Below are 17500 nucleotides of genomic sequence, written 5' to 3'. Positions count from 1 at the left end.
GGCTACTGTATTCGCAGAACAACATGGTATAGCCTAAAAACAACCCAACATTAGAACAATTAGAGCAAATGATAATCAATAAATAAATAAATGAAATGACAGACAAGTTGTCGTGTCTTAGGCTATTGTAGCCTAAAAGAAAGTCTCTAAAACAACAGATGTAGGCTAACGTGGCCTAGGCTGTAGGCTATTATTTAACAAATACAGTAGGTCTAGGCTAATCTACATGCTCACAACACGTCTGTGTTCCTGAATAGGGCTGTATATCATCTTGGATTTTGCGATACGATACGCATCACGATACACAGGTCACGATTCGATACGTATCACGATACAGAGGTCACGATACAATACGATACGTATTGCGATACACACATCATTTACTGAAAGATTTTAAGTGTTCAAGACTGAAAACTGAATGGCTCAAATGCACTATATAGATAACTCAAACTCAATGACTGGACAGAGAGCTAGCTAATAAATATTTTACATTTGATATCCACGCTTTTTAAACTGTCAACATTGTAGTATTTATGGTTTTTCAAAATGATTTATATGTATGCTTTTTTAACTTAATATTGTAGAATATGCTTTTTAAACTGGATTTAAAAATGTAAATCAAAAAAAAAAAAAAAAGAATCTTTTTTTTTTACAAAATTTTACAGCGCCCGGCTGTATCGATACTCCGGGCTGAAAGATCGATACAGTATCGCGAGACTACGTACCGCGATGCATCGTTGTATCGATACAATCCTACAGCCCTATTCCTGAAGTCCATTAACTGGGAACGAAAAATGACTCGATGCTCCTCTGCTTCAGGTTGCTGACGCGCTTTCTGGCTACCAAAGAATGCAGCTCTCGCGCAGCAGACTCGTTGCGTTGACTCGTTGCGTTTTGCGTTTTGCGGTGTAGCCTACTTCATTGTAGGAATAATAAGTATGGCTACAACTACACACAGGCCACAAAATACAATAACAAAATACAGACAATAGCGGCCACTAATGATTTTCTTTTCATTTTGGTAGGCTATCAGGGCTTTTTCCAGGACTGTCAAATACGCCTATAGACAAAGGCTATCCGATTAATAAATGCACGGCACTAAACTTCTGGTATATACAGTATGTATAACGTGTTAGGCCTAGCCTAAGCTTACTTTAGTGCACAGAAAACATTGCCTTTGCCCTTTAGGTCCCTTTATATCTGTAGCCTAATTAGGGGCCAGGCAGCGTAGCTGCCGGAACCCTATTGTATTTGCCTATATTATTATTATTATTATTCTCCATCTTCCACTGAAGTCTAACTTCCCATGGACAAAAAATCGCCAAAATTTGCACAAAGCTCCAGTCCTATACCCAAAGTCCTCAACCTGCATTGTAGGTCAATAAACCTGAAGGTGGCGCTACAGCAACAGTCTAAAGTTTAAAACTTTAAAAAATCATTACAAATCAGCCATAGGTGCTATCACTGTAAAACCACCACGTGAATGTAGTCCCAAGTGAGACAAAACTTTCATATGCTCTGACCTTGCAGGAATTTTGAAGTCCATCACTCTGATTTTTTCATAAACTGTAAAACCTATCAAACCTATCTCCTCCCACATTTTTTGTTCAATTGACACCAAAATCGATCTACTGTATCTTCAGACTGTCCTTACCAAACGATCCTCACAGATTTTTGAAATATGAAAAATACGGCCCACAGCACTTCAAAAAGTTTTACTGTTAACAGTTCTGTTTAGTTCCTATTAATTCTCGCCAAATCAATGTCTGATCATCCTCATAAAGAGTGACAACATTGGCCACATATCCAAGATGTAGTATGATTTCTTTCAGAATTTTATCTCAAAAATTGAATTTTTAAAAATATGTTTAATTCTGTCCTCTGAAACCAACACTTCATACAGAGAAAACTACGTTACCCACAATCCAACGCAAGCTCCACGAATCTGAGACATCGCTGTTGGCAACCCTACCCAACCCCCGCCGAGGATTACAATGACTAAATTGATTGATTGGCAACTGACTGAGTACACAGCTGCTGAAGTTAATGTTCAATTATGAAAAAAAAAAGCTAACAAAACCTGTAACCCACATTTTTCAATCAATTAATACTAAAGTTGCTACACTGGATCTTCAAACTGTCATTCACAAACTCATTGACCAGATTATTGAATTATCAAAATTGAGCTTACAATGCATTAAAATGTTTTACTTATTATTATTATTCTCCATCTTCCACTGAAGTCTAACTTCCTGTGGACAAAAAATCACAAAAATGTGCACATAGCTCCAGTACTAAACCCAAAGTCCTCAACCTGCATTGTAGGTCAATAAAGCTGAAGGTGGCGCTACAGCAAAAGTCTAAAGTTTAAAACTTTAAAAAATCATAACAAATCAGCCATAGGTGCCATCACAGTAAAACCACCACGTGAATGTAGGCCCAAGTGAGACAAAACTTTCATACACTCTGACCTTGCAGGAATCTTGATTATTATTATTATTCTCCATCTTCCACTGAAGTCTAACTTCCCGTGGACAAAAAATCACCAAGATTTGCACATAGCTCCAGTAGTATACCCAAAGTCCTCAACCTGCATTGTAGGTCAATAAACCTGAAGGTGGCGCTACAGCAACAGTCTAAAGTTTAAAACTTAAAAAAATCATAACAAATCAGCCATAGGTGCTATCACTGTAAAACCACCACGTGAATGTAGGCCCAAGTGAGACAAAACCTTCATACGCTTTGACCTTGCAGGAATTTTGAAGTCCATCACTCTGATTTCTTCATAAACTGTAAAACCTATCAAACCTATCTCCTCCCACATTTTTAGTTCAATTGACACCAAAATTGATCTACTGTATCTTCAGACTGTCCTCACCAAACAATCCTCACAGATTTTTGAAATATGAAAAATTGAGCCCACAGCACATCAAAAAGTTTTACTGTTAACAGTTCTGTATATAGTTCCTATTAATTCTCGCCAAATCAATGTCTGATTGTCCTCATAAAAAGTGACAACATTAGCCACATATCCAAGATGTAGTATGATTTTTTTTGAGAATTTTATCTCAAAAATTGATTTTTTAAAAATATGTTTAATTCTGTCCTCTGAAACCAACACTTCATACAGAGAAAACTACGTTACCCATAATCCAACACAAGCTCCACGAATCGGAGACATCGCTGTTGGCAACCCTACCCAACCCCCAACGCCGAGGATTACAATGACTAAATCGATTGATTGGCAACTGACTGAGTACACAGCTGCTGAAGTTAATGTTCAATTATGAAGAAAAGCAAACAAAACCTGTAAAAATTAATAAACATATCTCATCCAACATTTTTCAATCAATTAACACCAAACTTGCTACACTGGATCTTCAGACTGTAATTCACAAACTCATTGACCATTGTTGAATTATCAAAATCGAGCTTACAACGCATCAAAATGTTTTACAAATGTTTTACGATACGAATGTACAAAATGAACATTGGAATGTCAACTTTCTTGTTGTCCTATTCTCTCGCTTATTGCTCCTAAACTTGTCGGAAATTGCCTGGCCCCGCCTCATCGCTGCGAAGCAGCTTTAATTGGGGGCCAAGCAGCGCAGCTGCGCAGGCACCCATTAAGTTTGTACCGTTTCTCTTTCTTTATTCTTCTGCCATTGTAGTCTATGGCAGCCCATAGAAGCTTATGGTAGAAAGTTATGAAAAATGGCACACTCATTCGGGACAGTGCCCTGACCCTCCTCACCAAGTCTCATGTCCACACCTCACCCTCTCTAGCGCCACCAACGTGTCAAAGTTGGAGGTGCATTTATGCATGCAGCTTTTCTTCAGCAAGTCCAATTTTCAAACTTCAGGTGTCCTTCAATTCCTTGGCTCAAGCCGGATTCAACGCACTCTAAGACGTCATTGTGGCCATCTTGGCTCCTCCGCCATTTTGAATGATGTGCAAAACCCTTAAAATGTATCTCCTCCTAGGAACTTTCACCAATCTGCACGGACATCGGTGGATGTCATCTATACACCAATGTCTACAAAGGATGTACAGGGATTTTTGATTATCCATTGCGTTCGCTCGTGACAGCCAATCAAAATTGGCAGAAAAGCTGCAAAACAGGAACTGGGGTCATATCTCAGTAATGTTTTAATCTATCAAAACCACATTTAGCACACTCATTCGGGACATACCCATGACATCTGTCACCAAGCCTCATGTTGACATCTCGTGCACTCTAGCGCCACCAGCGTGTCAAAGTTGGAGTTGCGTTTATGCCAGTAACTTTTGAACTGTATGTCCAATCTTCAAAATTATGGTAACAATGGATTCCCTGGCTCATGCTGAGTTCAAAACACCCCATGGTGTCATTATTACTTCATTTGTTTGATTGCAGAATGAAAGGAACACTTTTTGTCTTCTGCACAATTTCCCCAGTTTCAGAGTGCTGAAAGGCGCATTTTGGAAAAAGTCACACATTTTCTAAACTGCCATCCCTCTTCCAATTCTCACAGCTCATACACATTTTATATATCAAAACGTTCACACGACTCTTGGGATTCATAAAATCAAAAAGGCTAAGCTCTTCGATGTATATTTTTCACTCTGTGACAGTTCGAATAATGACCCCCCCCCCTCCATTGAAATCAATGGAGCCACACTCTAGAAAATCTCTCTTCGCTCTAGAATCTCTAACTGTTTCTAACTCTTCACCTCTCCTACACTTCTGAAGACCGAAGGACATTTTATACATGGAAATGTTCGCGTGATTGTCTGGATTCTGAAGAAGTAAATAGTTGAGCTATGCTATGTATACTTTTCGCTGTGTGCCAATTTAAACAAAGACACCCCCCCCTCTCACTCTACCGAGAGGAAGCAACCCTACCAGGTGACATTAATTAAGGGCTCAGGACTCACTCTACCAAGAGGAAGCAGAAGCTGACATTATCCACTCAAATCTGCGACGCACTTTGTAAGATCCGTTGTGGCATAGCGGATAGCGCGTCAGTCTCGCAAGCAGCGAGTTCAGGGTTCGATTCCCGTTCATCCAAAGTGCATTCTTATAATTATTGTAATATGCTGCTGTGGAAGTCAATGGCAGACAACAGAATCATTGTAGGTCGCTCCTGCCAGTTAAAAGTTGTGAAATTTGGCTCACAGACCAGGGACTCGTGTGCCTATTGTTTAGAGTAAGTAATATGTGTGTATTACAAATGTTTGCCATGTGGGGGAGGCATCTTACAGTACGGTACATCATATTCATGGGTTTTGTTGTAGAGACGATTATCCAGACAAGCACATACAGTAGAGACAATCACATAGACAAGCTCATACAGTAAAGATAATCACATAGACAATTGCATACAGTAGAGAAAATCAGACGGAAGCACATACAGTAGACAATCACAGACATACAGTACAGCAGAGAACATAACATACAATAGACACAATTACATAGACACAAGCACATACAGTACAGACAATCACATATAGTACAGTAATGCGCTCCTCTTGTGTAAAATGCAGCAGACGGAACTTGGTTGCGTATTGTTTGCCATGTTCATGGCCGTGTACAAATAGTCAAAGTGGGTAAAGGAAATGCAGTGAGTGGGTGTAGACTTCTGTGGAGTAGGGGAAGGTTTTGAAGATTCAATGGAGTCTAGTTTGTCTGAATGGGAAGGTGCAAGTGAAGAAGTGAAGAACACTGGCCAGACTCCTGTTTACCTTCATTGCTATCAGAAGGTAGGCCGTCTTTCGCTGGTGCAGCAAGAAATTCCACTCTAGGCTCCCATTTTGTAGTGTTCACTGACAACAACATTCTCGCAAACTTACAGGAGGTGAACCTGAGAAGCTTGGAGCAACAGTGGGCAGCCAGACTCTACAACTACCACTTCAACATCAAGTTCCAGCCTGACAAAACCAATGTTAATGCTGATGCCCTATCTCGTGTACCTGTGGATGGAGGAGAGGATGGTGAAGAGGAGGAGATCCTGGCCCTGAAGACTTTTCTCACCGGGGTGGAAAACCCATGCCCAGAAATGCTTAACTCTCCTGTCCAAGTTGACCTAGAAGAAGTGCAGCTGGGCCGAACCCCCTGGAGAATGGAAGGACGCCCAGCAAAAAAGATGACATGATTCGCCACATGCTGTTATCCTTGCAGACAGGGAAACCGCCCAGTGCAACAGAAAGGATCGCCCTGCAACGTGACACTCGGCAGATCCTCAAGGAGAGATAGAGGCTGACTCTGAGGGAGGGAGTCTTGCATCAGTGTGTGAGGGACCCCAACACCGCAAACTCCATCTTTCAGCTGGTCCTCCCTACAGCCTTGAAAGAGAAGGTGTGGCAGAATTTCCACGAACGGGCTGGCCACACGGGTGTGGGAAAGACTTTAGCTCTCATCCGCTGCCCACGAGTGTTGAGTATTAGACCAGCCTACTTTTCTTGTTTTATTGAGCTGAATGATTTTCCTAGTTTGCAGTGGTTGAAGTTTACAGTGGTTATAACGTTTGCTGTGTTTACCAAGTCTGCAGTGTAGTTGCAGTCTGACAAACATATCTCTAAAGCCTTCAAAACATCAGTCGTATTTGCTTCATCTTTTGCGTGGTCAGCTTGGCCCCCACAACGCTGCTTGCAGCTTTAATTGGGGGCCAAGCAGCGAAGCTGCGTAGGCCACCACTAAGTTTCTACCTTTTCTTATTTCTTTCTTTCTTTATTATTATTATTCCTCTGCCATTGTAGTCTATGGCAGCCCATATAAGCTTATGGTAGAAAGTTATGAAAATTGGCACACTCATTCGGGACAGTGCCCTGACCCTCCTCACCAAGTCTCATGTCCACACCTCACCCTCTCTAGCGCCACCAACGTGTCAAAGTTGGAGGTGCATTTATGCATGCAGCTTTTCTTCAGCAAGTCCAATTTTCAAACTTCAGGTGTCGTTCAATTCCTTGGCTCAAGCCGGATTCAACGCACTCTATGACGTCATTGTGGCCATCTTGGCTTCTCCGCCATTTTGAATGATGTGCAAAACCCTTAAAATGTATCTCCTCCTAGGAACTTTCACCAATTTGCATGAACATCGGTGGATGTCATCTATACACCAATGTCTACAAAGGATGTACAGGGATTTTTGATTATCCATTGCGTTCGCACGTGACAGCCAATCAAAATTGGCAGAAAAGCTGCAAAACAGGAACTGGGGTCATATCTCAGTAATGTTTTAATCTATCAAAACCACATTTGGCACACTCATTCGGGACATACCCATGACATCTGTCACCAAGCCTCAAGTTGACATCTTGTGCACTCTAGCGCCACCAGCGTGTCAAAGTTGGAGTTGCGTTTATGCCAGTAACTTTTGAGCTGTATGTCCAATCTTCAAAATTATGGTAGCAATGGATTCCCTGGCTCATGCTGAGTTCAAAACACCCCATGGTTTCATTATTACTTCATTTGTTTGATTGCAGAATGAAAGGAACACTTTTTGTCTTCTGCACAATTTCACCAGTTTCAGAGTGGTGAAAGGCGCATTTTGGAAAAAGTCACACATTTTCTAAACTGCCATCCCTCTTCCAATTCTCACAGCTCATACACATTTTACATATCAAAACGTTCACACGACTCTTGGGATTAATAAAATCAAAAAAAGCTAAGCTCTTTGATGTATATTTTTCACTCTGTGACAGTTCAAATAATGACTCCCCCCCCTCCATTGAAATCAATGGAGCCACGCTCTAGAAAATCTCTCTTCGCTCTAGAATCTCTAACTGTTTCTAACTCTTCACCTCTCCTACACGTCTGAAGACCGAAGGACATTTTATACATGGAAATGTTCGCGTGATTGTCTGGATTCTGAAGAAGTAAATAGTTGAGCTATGCTATGTATACTTTTCGCTGTGTGCCAATTTAAACAACGACACCCCCCCTCTCACTCTACCGAGAGGAAGCAACCCTACCAGGTGATATTAATTAAGTGCTCAGGACTCAGACACACGGGGTTAGGGAAGGCTCACATGCCTTGTGGACTAGGGTGGTTCACCTTCGCAACAGCCTGCGTAGCACAGTGGTTAGCGTGTCGGCCTTGCAAGCAGCAGGTACAGAGATCGAATCCCGTTCAACCATGTCTGACTTCCGAAAATCTCGGGCCCATCCTTGACCCTTGTCAAACATGTCACCACGTCAGTCTAGCTGATTCCTTGTCTGCTTGCAGTTATACAGCTTGGCCCCCACATTCCTGCTTGCAGGTATATTTAGGGGCCAGGCAGCGTAGCTGCCGGAACCCTATTGTATTTGCCTATATTATTATTATTATTATTCTCCATCTTCCACTGAAGTCTAACTTCCCGTGGACAAAAAATCACCAAAATTTGCACAAAGCTCCAGTCCTATACCCAAAGTCCTCAACCTGCATTGTAGGTCAATAAACCTGAAGGTGGCGCTACAGCAACAGTCTAAAGTTTAAAACTTTAAAAAAATCATAACAAATCAGCCATAGGTGCTATCACTGTAAAACCACCACGGGAATGTAGTCCCAAGTGAGACAAAACTTACATACGCTTTGACCTTGCAGGAATTTTGAAGTCCATCACTCTGATTTCTTCATAAACTGTAAAACCTATCAAACCTATCTCCTCCCACATTTTTTGTTCAATTGACACCAAAATCGATCTACTGTATCTTCAGACTGTCCTTACCAAACGATCCTCACAGATTTTTGAAATATGAAAAATAGAGCCCACAGCACTTCAAAAAGTTTTACTGTTAACAGTTCTGTATAGAGTTCCTATTAATTCTCGCCAAATCAATGTCTGATCATCCTCATAAAGAGTGACAACATTGGCCACATATCCAAGATGTAGTATGATTTTTTTCAGAATTTTATCTCAAAAATTGAATTTTTAAAAATATGTTTAATTCTGTCCTCTGAAACCAACACTTCATACAGAGAAAACTACATTACCCACAATCCAACGCAAGCTCCACGAATCTGAGACATCGCTGTTGGCAACCCTACCCAACCCCCGCCGAGGATTACAATGACTAAATTGATTGATTGGCAACTGACTGAGTACACAGCTGCTGAAGTTAATGTTCAATTATGAAAAAAAAAAGCTAACAAAACCTGTAACCCACATTTTTCAATCAATTAATACTAAAGTTGCTACACTGGATCTTCAAACTGTCATTCACAAACTCATTGACCAGATTATTGAATTATCAAAATTGAGCTTACAATGCATTAAAATGTTTTACTTATTATTATTATTCTCCATCTTCCACTGAAGTCTAACTTCCTGTGGACAAAAAATCACAAAAATGTGCACATAGCTCCAGTACTATACCCAAAGTCCTCAACCTGCATTGTAGGTCAATAAACCTGAAGGTGGCGCTACAGCAAAAGTCTAAAGTTTAAAACTTTAAAAAATCATAACAAATCAGCCATAGGTGCCATCACAGTAAAACCACCACGTGAATGTAGGCCCAAGTGAGACAAAACTTTCATACACTCTGACCTTGCAGGAATTTTGATTATTATTATTATTCTCCATCTTCCACTGAAGTCTAACTACCCGTGGACAAAAAATCACCAAGATTTGCACATAGCTCCAGTAGTATACCCAAAGTCCTCAACCTGCATTGTAGGTCAATAAACCTGAAGGTGGCGCTACAGCAACAGTCTAAAGTTTAAAACTTAAAAAAATCATAACAAATCAGCCATAGGTGCTATCACTGTAAAACCACCACGTGAATGTAGGCCCAAGTGAGACAAAACTTTCATACGCTTTGACCTTGCAGGAATTTTGAAGTCCATCACTCTGATTTCTTCATAAACTGTAAAGCCTATCAAACCTATCTCCTCCCACATTTTTAGTTCAATTGACACCAAAATTGATCTACTGTATCTTCAGACTGTCCTTACCAAACAATCCTCACAGATTTTTGAAATATGAAAAATTGAGCCCACAGCACATCAAAAGGTTTTACTGTTAACAGTTCTGTATATAGTTCCTATTTATTCTCGCCAAATCAATGGCTGATCATCCTCATAAAAAGTGACAACATTAGCCACATATCCAAGATGTAGTATGATTTTTTTTTAGAATTTTATCTCAAAAATTGAATTTTTTAAAATATGTTTAATTCTGTCCTCTGAAACCAACACTTCATACAGAGAAAACTACGTTACCCATAATCCAACACAAGCTCCACGAATCGGAGACATCGCTGTTGGCAACCCTACCCAACCCCCGCCGAGGATTACAATGACTAAATCGATTGATTGGCAACTGACTGAGTACACAGCTGCTGAAGTTAATGTTCAATTATGAAGAAAAGCAAACAAAACCTGTAAAAATTAATAAACATATCTCATCCAACATTTTTCAATCAATTAACACCAAACTTGCTACACTGGATCTTCAGACTGTAATTCACAAACTCATTGACCATTGTTGAATTATCAAAATCGAGCTTACAACGCATCAAAATGTTTTACAAATGTTTTACGATACGAATGTACAAAATGAACATTGGAATGTCAACTTTCTTGTTGTCCTATTCTCTCGCTTATTGCTCCTAAACTTGTCGGAAATTGCCTGGCCCCGCCTCATCGCTGCGAAGCAGCTTTAATTATTATTATTATTCTCCATCTTCCACTGAAGTCTAACTTCCCGTGGACAAAAAATCACCAAAATTTGCACAAAGCTCCAGTCCTATACCCAAAGTCCTCAACCTGCATTGTAGGTCAATAAACCTGAAGGTGGCGCTACAGCAACAGTCTAAAGTTTAAAACTTTAAAAAAATCATAACAAATCAGCCATAGGTGCTATCACTGTAAAACCACCATGTGAATGTAGTCCCAAGTGAGACAAAACTTTCATACGCTTTGACCTTGCAGGAATTTTGAAGTCCATCACTCTGATTTCTTCATAAACTGTAAAACCTATCAAACCTATCTCCTCCCACATTTTTTGTTCAATTGACACCAAAATCGATCTACTGTATCTTCAGACTGTCCTTACCAAACGATCCTCACAGATTTTTGAAATATGAAAAATAGAGCCCACAGCACTTCAAAAAGTTTTACTGTTAACAGTTCTGTATAGTTCCTATTAATTCTCGCCAAATCAATGTCTGATCATCCTCATAAAGAGTGACAACATTGGCCACATATCCAAGATGTAGTATGATTTTTTTCAGAATTTTATCTCAAAAATTGAATTTTTTAAAATATGTTTAATTCTGTCCTCTGAAACCAACACTTCATATAGAGAAAACTACATTACCCACAATCCAACGCAAGCTCCACGAATCTGAGACATCGCTGTTGGCAACCCTACCCAACCCCCGCCGAGGATTACAATGACTAAATTGATTGATTGGCAACTGACTGAGTACACAGCTGCTGAAGTTAATGTTCAATTATGAAAAAAAAAAGCTAACAAAACCTGTAACCCACATTTTTCAATCAATTAATACTAAAGTTGCTACACTGGATCTTCAAACTGTCATTCACAAACTCATTGACCAGATTATTGAATTATCAAAATTGAGCTTACAATGCATTAAAATGTTTTACTTATTATTATTATTCTCCATCTTCCACTGAAGTCTAACTTCCTGTGGACAAAAAATCACAAAAATGTGCACATAGCTCCAGTACTAAACCCAAAGTCCTCAACCTGCATTGTAGGTCAATAAAGCTGAAGGTGGCGCTACAGCAACAGTCTAAAGTTTAAAACTTTAAAAAATCATAACAAATCAGCCATAGGTGCCATCACAGTAAAACCACCACGTGAATGTAGGCCCAAGTGAGACAAAACTTTCATACACTCTGACCTTGCAGGAATTTTGATTATTATTATTATTCTCCATCTTCCACTGAAGTCTAACTTCCCGTGGACAAAAAATCACCAAGATTTGCACATAGCTCCAGTAGTATACCCAAAGTCCTCAACCTGCATTGTAGGTCAATAAACCTGAAGGTGGCGCTACAGCAACAGTCTAAAGTTTAAAACTTAAAAAAATCATAACAAATCAGCCATAGGTGCTATCACTGTAAAACCACCACGTGAATGTAGGCTCAAGTGAGACAAAACTTTCATACGCTTTGACCTTGCAGGAATTTTGAAGTCCATCACTCTGATTTCTTCATAAACTGTAAAACCTATCAAACCTATCTCCTCCCACATTTTTAGTTCAATTGACACCAAAATTGATCTACTGTATCTTCAGACTGTCCTCACCAAACGATCCTCACAGATTTTTGCAATATGAAAAATTGAGCCCACAGCACATCAAAAAGTTTCACTGTTAACAGTTCTGTATATAGTTCCTATTTATTCTCGCCAAATCAATGGCTGATCATCCTCATAAAAAGTGACAACATTAGCCACATATCCAAGATGTAGTATGATTTTTTTTTAGAATTTTATCTCAAAAATTGAATTTTTTAAAATATGTTTAATTCTGTCCTCTGAAACCAACACTTCATACAGAGAAAACTACGTTACCCATAATCCAACACAAGCTCCACGAATCGGAGACATCGCTGTTGGCAACCCTACCCAACCCCCGCCGAGGATTACAATGACTAAATCGATTGATTGGCAACTGACTGAGTACACAGCTGCTGAAGTTAATGTTCAATTATGAAGAAAAGCAAACAAAACCTGTAAAAATTAATAAACATATCTCATCCAACATTTTTCAATCAATTAACACCAAACTTGCTACACTGGATCTTCAGACTGTAATTCACAAACTCATTGACCATTGTTGAATTATCAAAATCGAGCTTACAACGCATCAAAATGTTTTACAAATGTTTTACGATACGAATGTACAAAATGAACATTGGAATGTCAACTTTCTTGTTGTCCTATTCTCTCGCTTATTGCTCCTAAACTTGTCGGAAATTGCCTGGCCCCGCCTCATCGCTGCGAAGCAGCTTTAATTGTTATTGTTATTGTTTTTATTTTACTATGTCGAATGATTTGCCTGTTTGTGTGCTGCGCGCACCATTGCATTCCTGCACCATCATTTATTTAATGTATTTCGTTACATAAAAACGAATAATGTAGGCCACAACTAGGCTACACACAGGATATAGATAAAATGTAGTGTAAAACGAAATAATAAAAAAAACAGCGTAAAACGCAGACCGCGGTTGAAATCTATCAATTTGAAGCTCAGGATAATTCCTAACCGTGACAGCCCTATGGTTGACAAGTAGTCATACTGAACAATACACTTTTTGGCCTTTGGTTTTGTGGCGGCATTTTTGATATTTTTACTTATTGTTTATTTTGTATAGGTTACTCTTTAGTTAAAAAAATCTGATTCTTAACTTGAATCAAAGACTTTTCTACCATATTATTCCCTATGAGCCAGGTTATGACATAAGAGGCTGACAGAAAGCCTACTGGGCTATCAGGATCAAAAAACATTTATTTTGCCAAGGAGCCAACTTCACAATATACTACGAATTTTCTTTTGGCCCATGGTGCATAACACAGATGGAGACATATTAGACAGGATGCAGGGACAATGTAAATAAATATAACCAGTGAGTTAGCTACTACCACAGCACTTGGCGTGGCTGGAGAACATAAGCTAAGCCAAATGACGGTGGCAATAATAATATAACATTATTTATCTTGTCAGCAACACACAGTAAGCACAATAGTAGGAATAATAACATATATTAACCAGGTTATCTGATAGTAGCCTGCTATTATTTAGGCTCAATAATGTAACGTTAAGTTGTCATATCACTGATCTCACTGGACAGAGGCTGGCTAGCCATATCAGAGCTAACAAGAGAACTAGCAGCTTAAGTAACCTAATGATGGTGACGGCGACGTTCCTCAATACCACTCGTGGACAAGTAGCGACGTTAGCTACGTTCGAAATACCACGCGTGGGCAAGTAGCGACGTTCGTCAGGTTTGTCTTCTCAGTTAGCAAATCCACACGGGCCATAATTACGTGAGCTAACGTGAGCCACGCGAATGCCGCGACCAATGCACACATTGCTGACTTACTTCAGGCCGCCGCCGTCGCTAGGACAAAATGTCGTGAGTCACGTCAGTCCTCCTATCAAATACAATGGGAGTCGAATGGATTTCACTCACGTAAACACGTACGTTTGTCAGCTCCGTATGCAGCTCAGTTCGCTCCGTGCGGTAAGAAATGGCACATTTCACCCCCCATATGTGTGTGGTGGTGGTGTGTGTGTATGTGTGTCTGTGCATGCATGCGTGTGTGTGTGTGTGTGTGTGTGTGTCTACGTGTGTGTGTGTGTGCGTGTGGTGTGTGTGTGTGTGTGTGCGCGCGTGCACGCATGTGTGTGCATGCACCTGTGTGGTGGTGGTATGTGTGTGTGGTGGTGGTGTGTGTGTGTGTGTGAGTGTCTGTGCATGTGTGTGTGTGTGTGTGTGTGTCTACGTGTGTGTGTGTGCGTGTGGTGTGTGTGCATGTGTGTGTGTGAAAGAGATATGTAGTGTGTGACCAGTGTGAAGTGTGTTTAGACAGAGCCTCAGGAGCCTAGACTCCCTGGCTCCTAGCAATCCTAGTGTCCTCATGCTGCTGTTAACTTCATCACACCCCTCCACTCAGAGACCACCATCTGTCAGCCGCACGCTTTTAGCTCATGCACAAAGGGAAAGTGTGTGTGTGTGTGTGCGTGCGTGCGTGCGTGCGTGCGTGCGTGCGTGCGTGGGTGTGCGCGCGCCTGTGTGTGCATGCGTGTGTGTGTGTTTGCGTGCACCTCTGATTGATTATATGAAGCAATGCTCTCTTCAGTCTTCTGGAAGTTTAGTTTACTTTATTTTACAATAAAGAATTAAGATATCGGCTTAAAAACGATGTCAAGGATAGCACAATGAAGTCTCAGATGTATTTGCATTGTGGACCTTGATGTGTTGACAGTGAAGATGGCGAAAGGCCAAGAGGCTCAACAGCATCCAACAATAAGCAAATCACTATAGCTAAAAATCATAAAACTAGACATTCTTAAACAATAATCCTATACAGACAGAGCACAACAACAACAACGAAAACAACAACAGCATTACTAGGACTGACATGTTACTTACTGGCTGACATTCCTGTTCTTCTCTGTATTATCCATAAACCAGGTTTTAACTTCTTTTTTTTAAAGATGTTGGTTACCTATGCTATTGACACTCTTGTTCCAAGCCTGGCTCCGGTCCAATTGCATGTCCATTTAATTTTCGAAATGGGATACGGGGTCTGGAAAGGCTCTTGTCAAAAGGGATTTCTCAGTTGGATTTCCAACCAGGTCAATCAGCGCCCTTTGAATGGTTTGTTTAGGGTATGAACTAATCACTGAGGACTCCCTCTTCGGCAATGTTGATCTCGGACAACAGCTGCAATGGGAGCTTGTTCAGACTGAATAACAAAGTGAGACGAAATGGCAATTCAGTCTGAGTGTCAGGCTAACTTGTCCCAGTTCACAGCTACGCAAAACTTGAAACAACCCTTACCCATGTTAGTTTTAAACCCAGGCAAGCACAGGTCAGCAATGCAGCTCTAGTGTAGTACATGTGTATAAACACTCCTCTGGAAGTGGTGTCTGAGGTACTCTGGTGCTCTGTTGGTGTACAGTATATATTATGGACCACCCTGAGCTGCAGTTGAACTAGCCTCCAGAGGTAGCCAACCCAGCTGCTGGAGCTGCAGCTCTCACACATGGGCCCTCAGGGCCAGACCCAGCACTACCCTAATTCATTTATTCTGTGAGATATGTAACTTATCTTTAAGTACTTAAATCAGATCTGCGTACCATGAACAAATTGCAATAATCAAAACAACAGGACACCTAAGAGTTAGTTAGTAATCTAAGGCTCGCTGCGTGAAGTAGCTGAGCTGTTCTAGCTAAGAATCTAGTTCTACCATTCACCATACCCATGATCTATAATGACATGTTCCCTCCTTGCAGGTTGCTATCTAAGGAGCAACATAAGTAGCTAGCTGACTGAGGATTTGGCCGGAAAGTGCTGAACACCAAGATCAATACTAGCCGATTTCATCTTGCGCAACCTAGGTTGTGAGCCAAACATTTCAGTATATATTCCATTTTGGACATATGAAGAGACAACGTGTTGTCTATTAGCCAATCCCTAATCTTGTTAAATTCCTCACTTAGAATAGCCTGCAACCTGATATTGTCCTTGTGAGAGGCTAAAATCGCTGAATCATCTGCATATAAAAGCAGATTCTCTGTACAAGCTGACTTCATATTATTTAAATAGCTGAAAAATAACAGGGGACCTAACATACTCCCTTGTGGGACTCCACCTGTTACAGGGTGTACCTCAGACTCAACACCTTCCCTCCCTCTCTCCCTTTCTCTTTCATAATCAGAATCAGTCAGAATTTGTTTTATTGCCATTGTAGTTTTACAACAGACTAGGAATTTGTTTTCGGGCATGGTGCTTAACATGGAGACAACATTGGACAGGGTGCAGGGACGAGACGGGACAGTGCAAAGAGCAAGTGCAAAATGAGAAAAAAACAATACACAAAATGTAGAGCGGTCAGTGTTTATACTGTACACTGAGTGTGCAAAGTGTAATGTGTATGTGAGTGTGTGTGTGTGTGTATAGTGTGTGCGGCGTGATATGTGAGTGTGATGTGTCCTATGTACAGTATGTGCAGTGCATCCTATGTACTTTACTCTCTCTCTCTCTCTCTTTCTATTTCTCTCTCTCTCTCTCCAGTTCTATAGGAAACACATGTAGTTGGTGTGTCTTTGTTGTGTTCTGTGAAAAGAGCAGCTGCATTCATACAGTACATAACAATAACACTCAGCACATACATGTGGACATGACACATGCTCATGAACCATTAATTAATGTCTCAAAATGTCAATCTCCTTCCACACACTTTCATTGGGTAGTACTGTAAATGTACTCTCAGAAAATCTCAGCCTTCCATCGTGTCTTGGTCTCTCTATGTGTACGTAAGTTGCTTGGATAAAAGTGCCTGCTAAATTAATTTGATGTAAATGTATCCATGTAGGCATACACAAACACTCTCTCACACTCACATGCATGTACACTGTCATCACACACACAGGCGCACACATACACCTGTTTGTCAGACCGCCACACAGTTATTTTGTGTGAGACACATGTCCACGTGTTGAGCCAGGCCTCACACAGGCAGGTCCAGCTCACATGGCAGCCCACACCTGTTTGTGGCCCGCCCCCCTGTGGTTGTGATTTCTTGGTTGGCCTTCACAGCCAGGTTATGTTGCCCCAGTGGGCGCGCACCGACCAATAGCACGCGGCCATTACCGCAGCCCAGCGAATCATACACAGCAGGCGCAAGGCCGTATGACTCACCCCCATGTTCAAATGCATCTGTGCCCGCCTGTTGTTAGCCACATTCATATTTTTAATTGTGTGTGTGTGTGTGAGAGAGAGAGAGAGAAAGAGAGAGAGAAAAAGAGAGAATATATCAGCAGCTGTGTGT

The 17500-nt window shown here is 40.7% G+C and overlaps 1 protein-coding gene across 1 annotated transcript in view; it reads left to right on the top strand.

Annotated features, from left to right (window-relative positions):
• Window positions 1–17500, top strand: part of scfd2 (sec1 family domain containing 2) — a 134763-nt gene that overhangs the window by 114778 nt on the left and 2485 nt on the right. The window lies entirely within an intron of this gene.

This window comes from Borostomias antarcticus (assembly GCF_949987555.1).
Source record: "Borostomias antarcticus genome assembly, chromosome: 10".
Taxonomy (NCBI): Eukaryota; Metazoa; Chordata; class Actinopteri; order Stomiiformes; family Stomiidae; genus Borostomias; species Borostomias antarcticus.
This window is presented reverse-complemented; position numbering and strand designations above follow the sequence as displayed.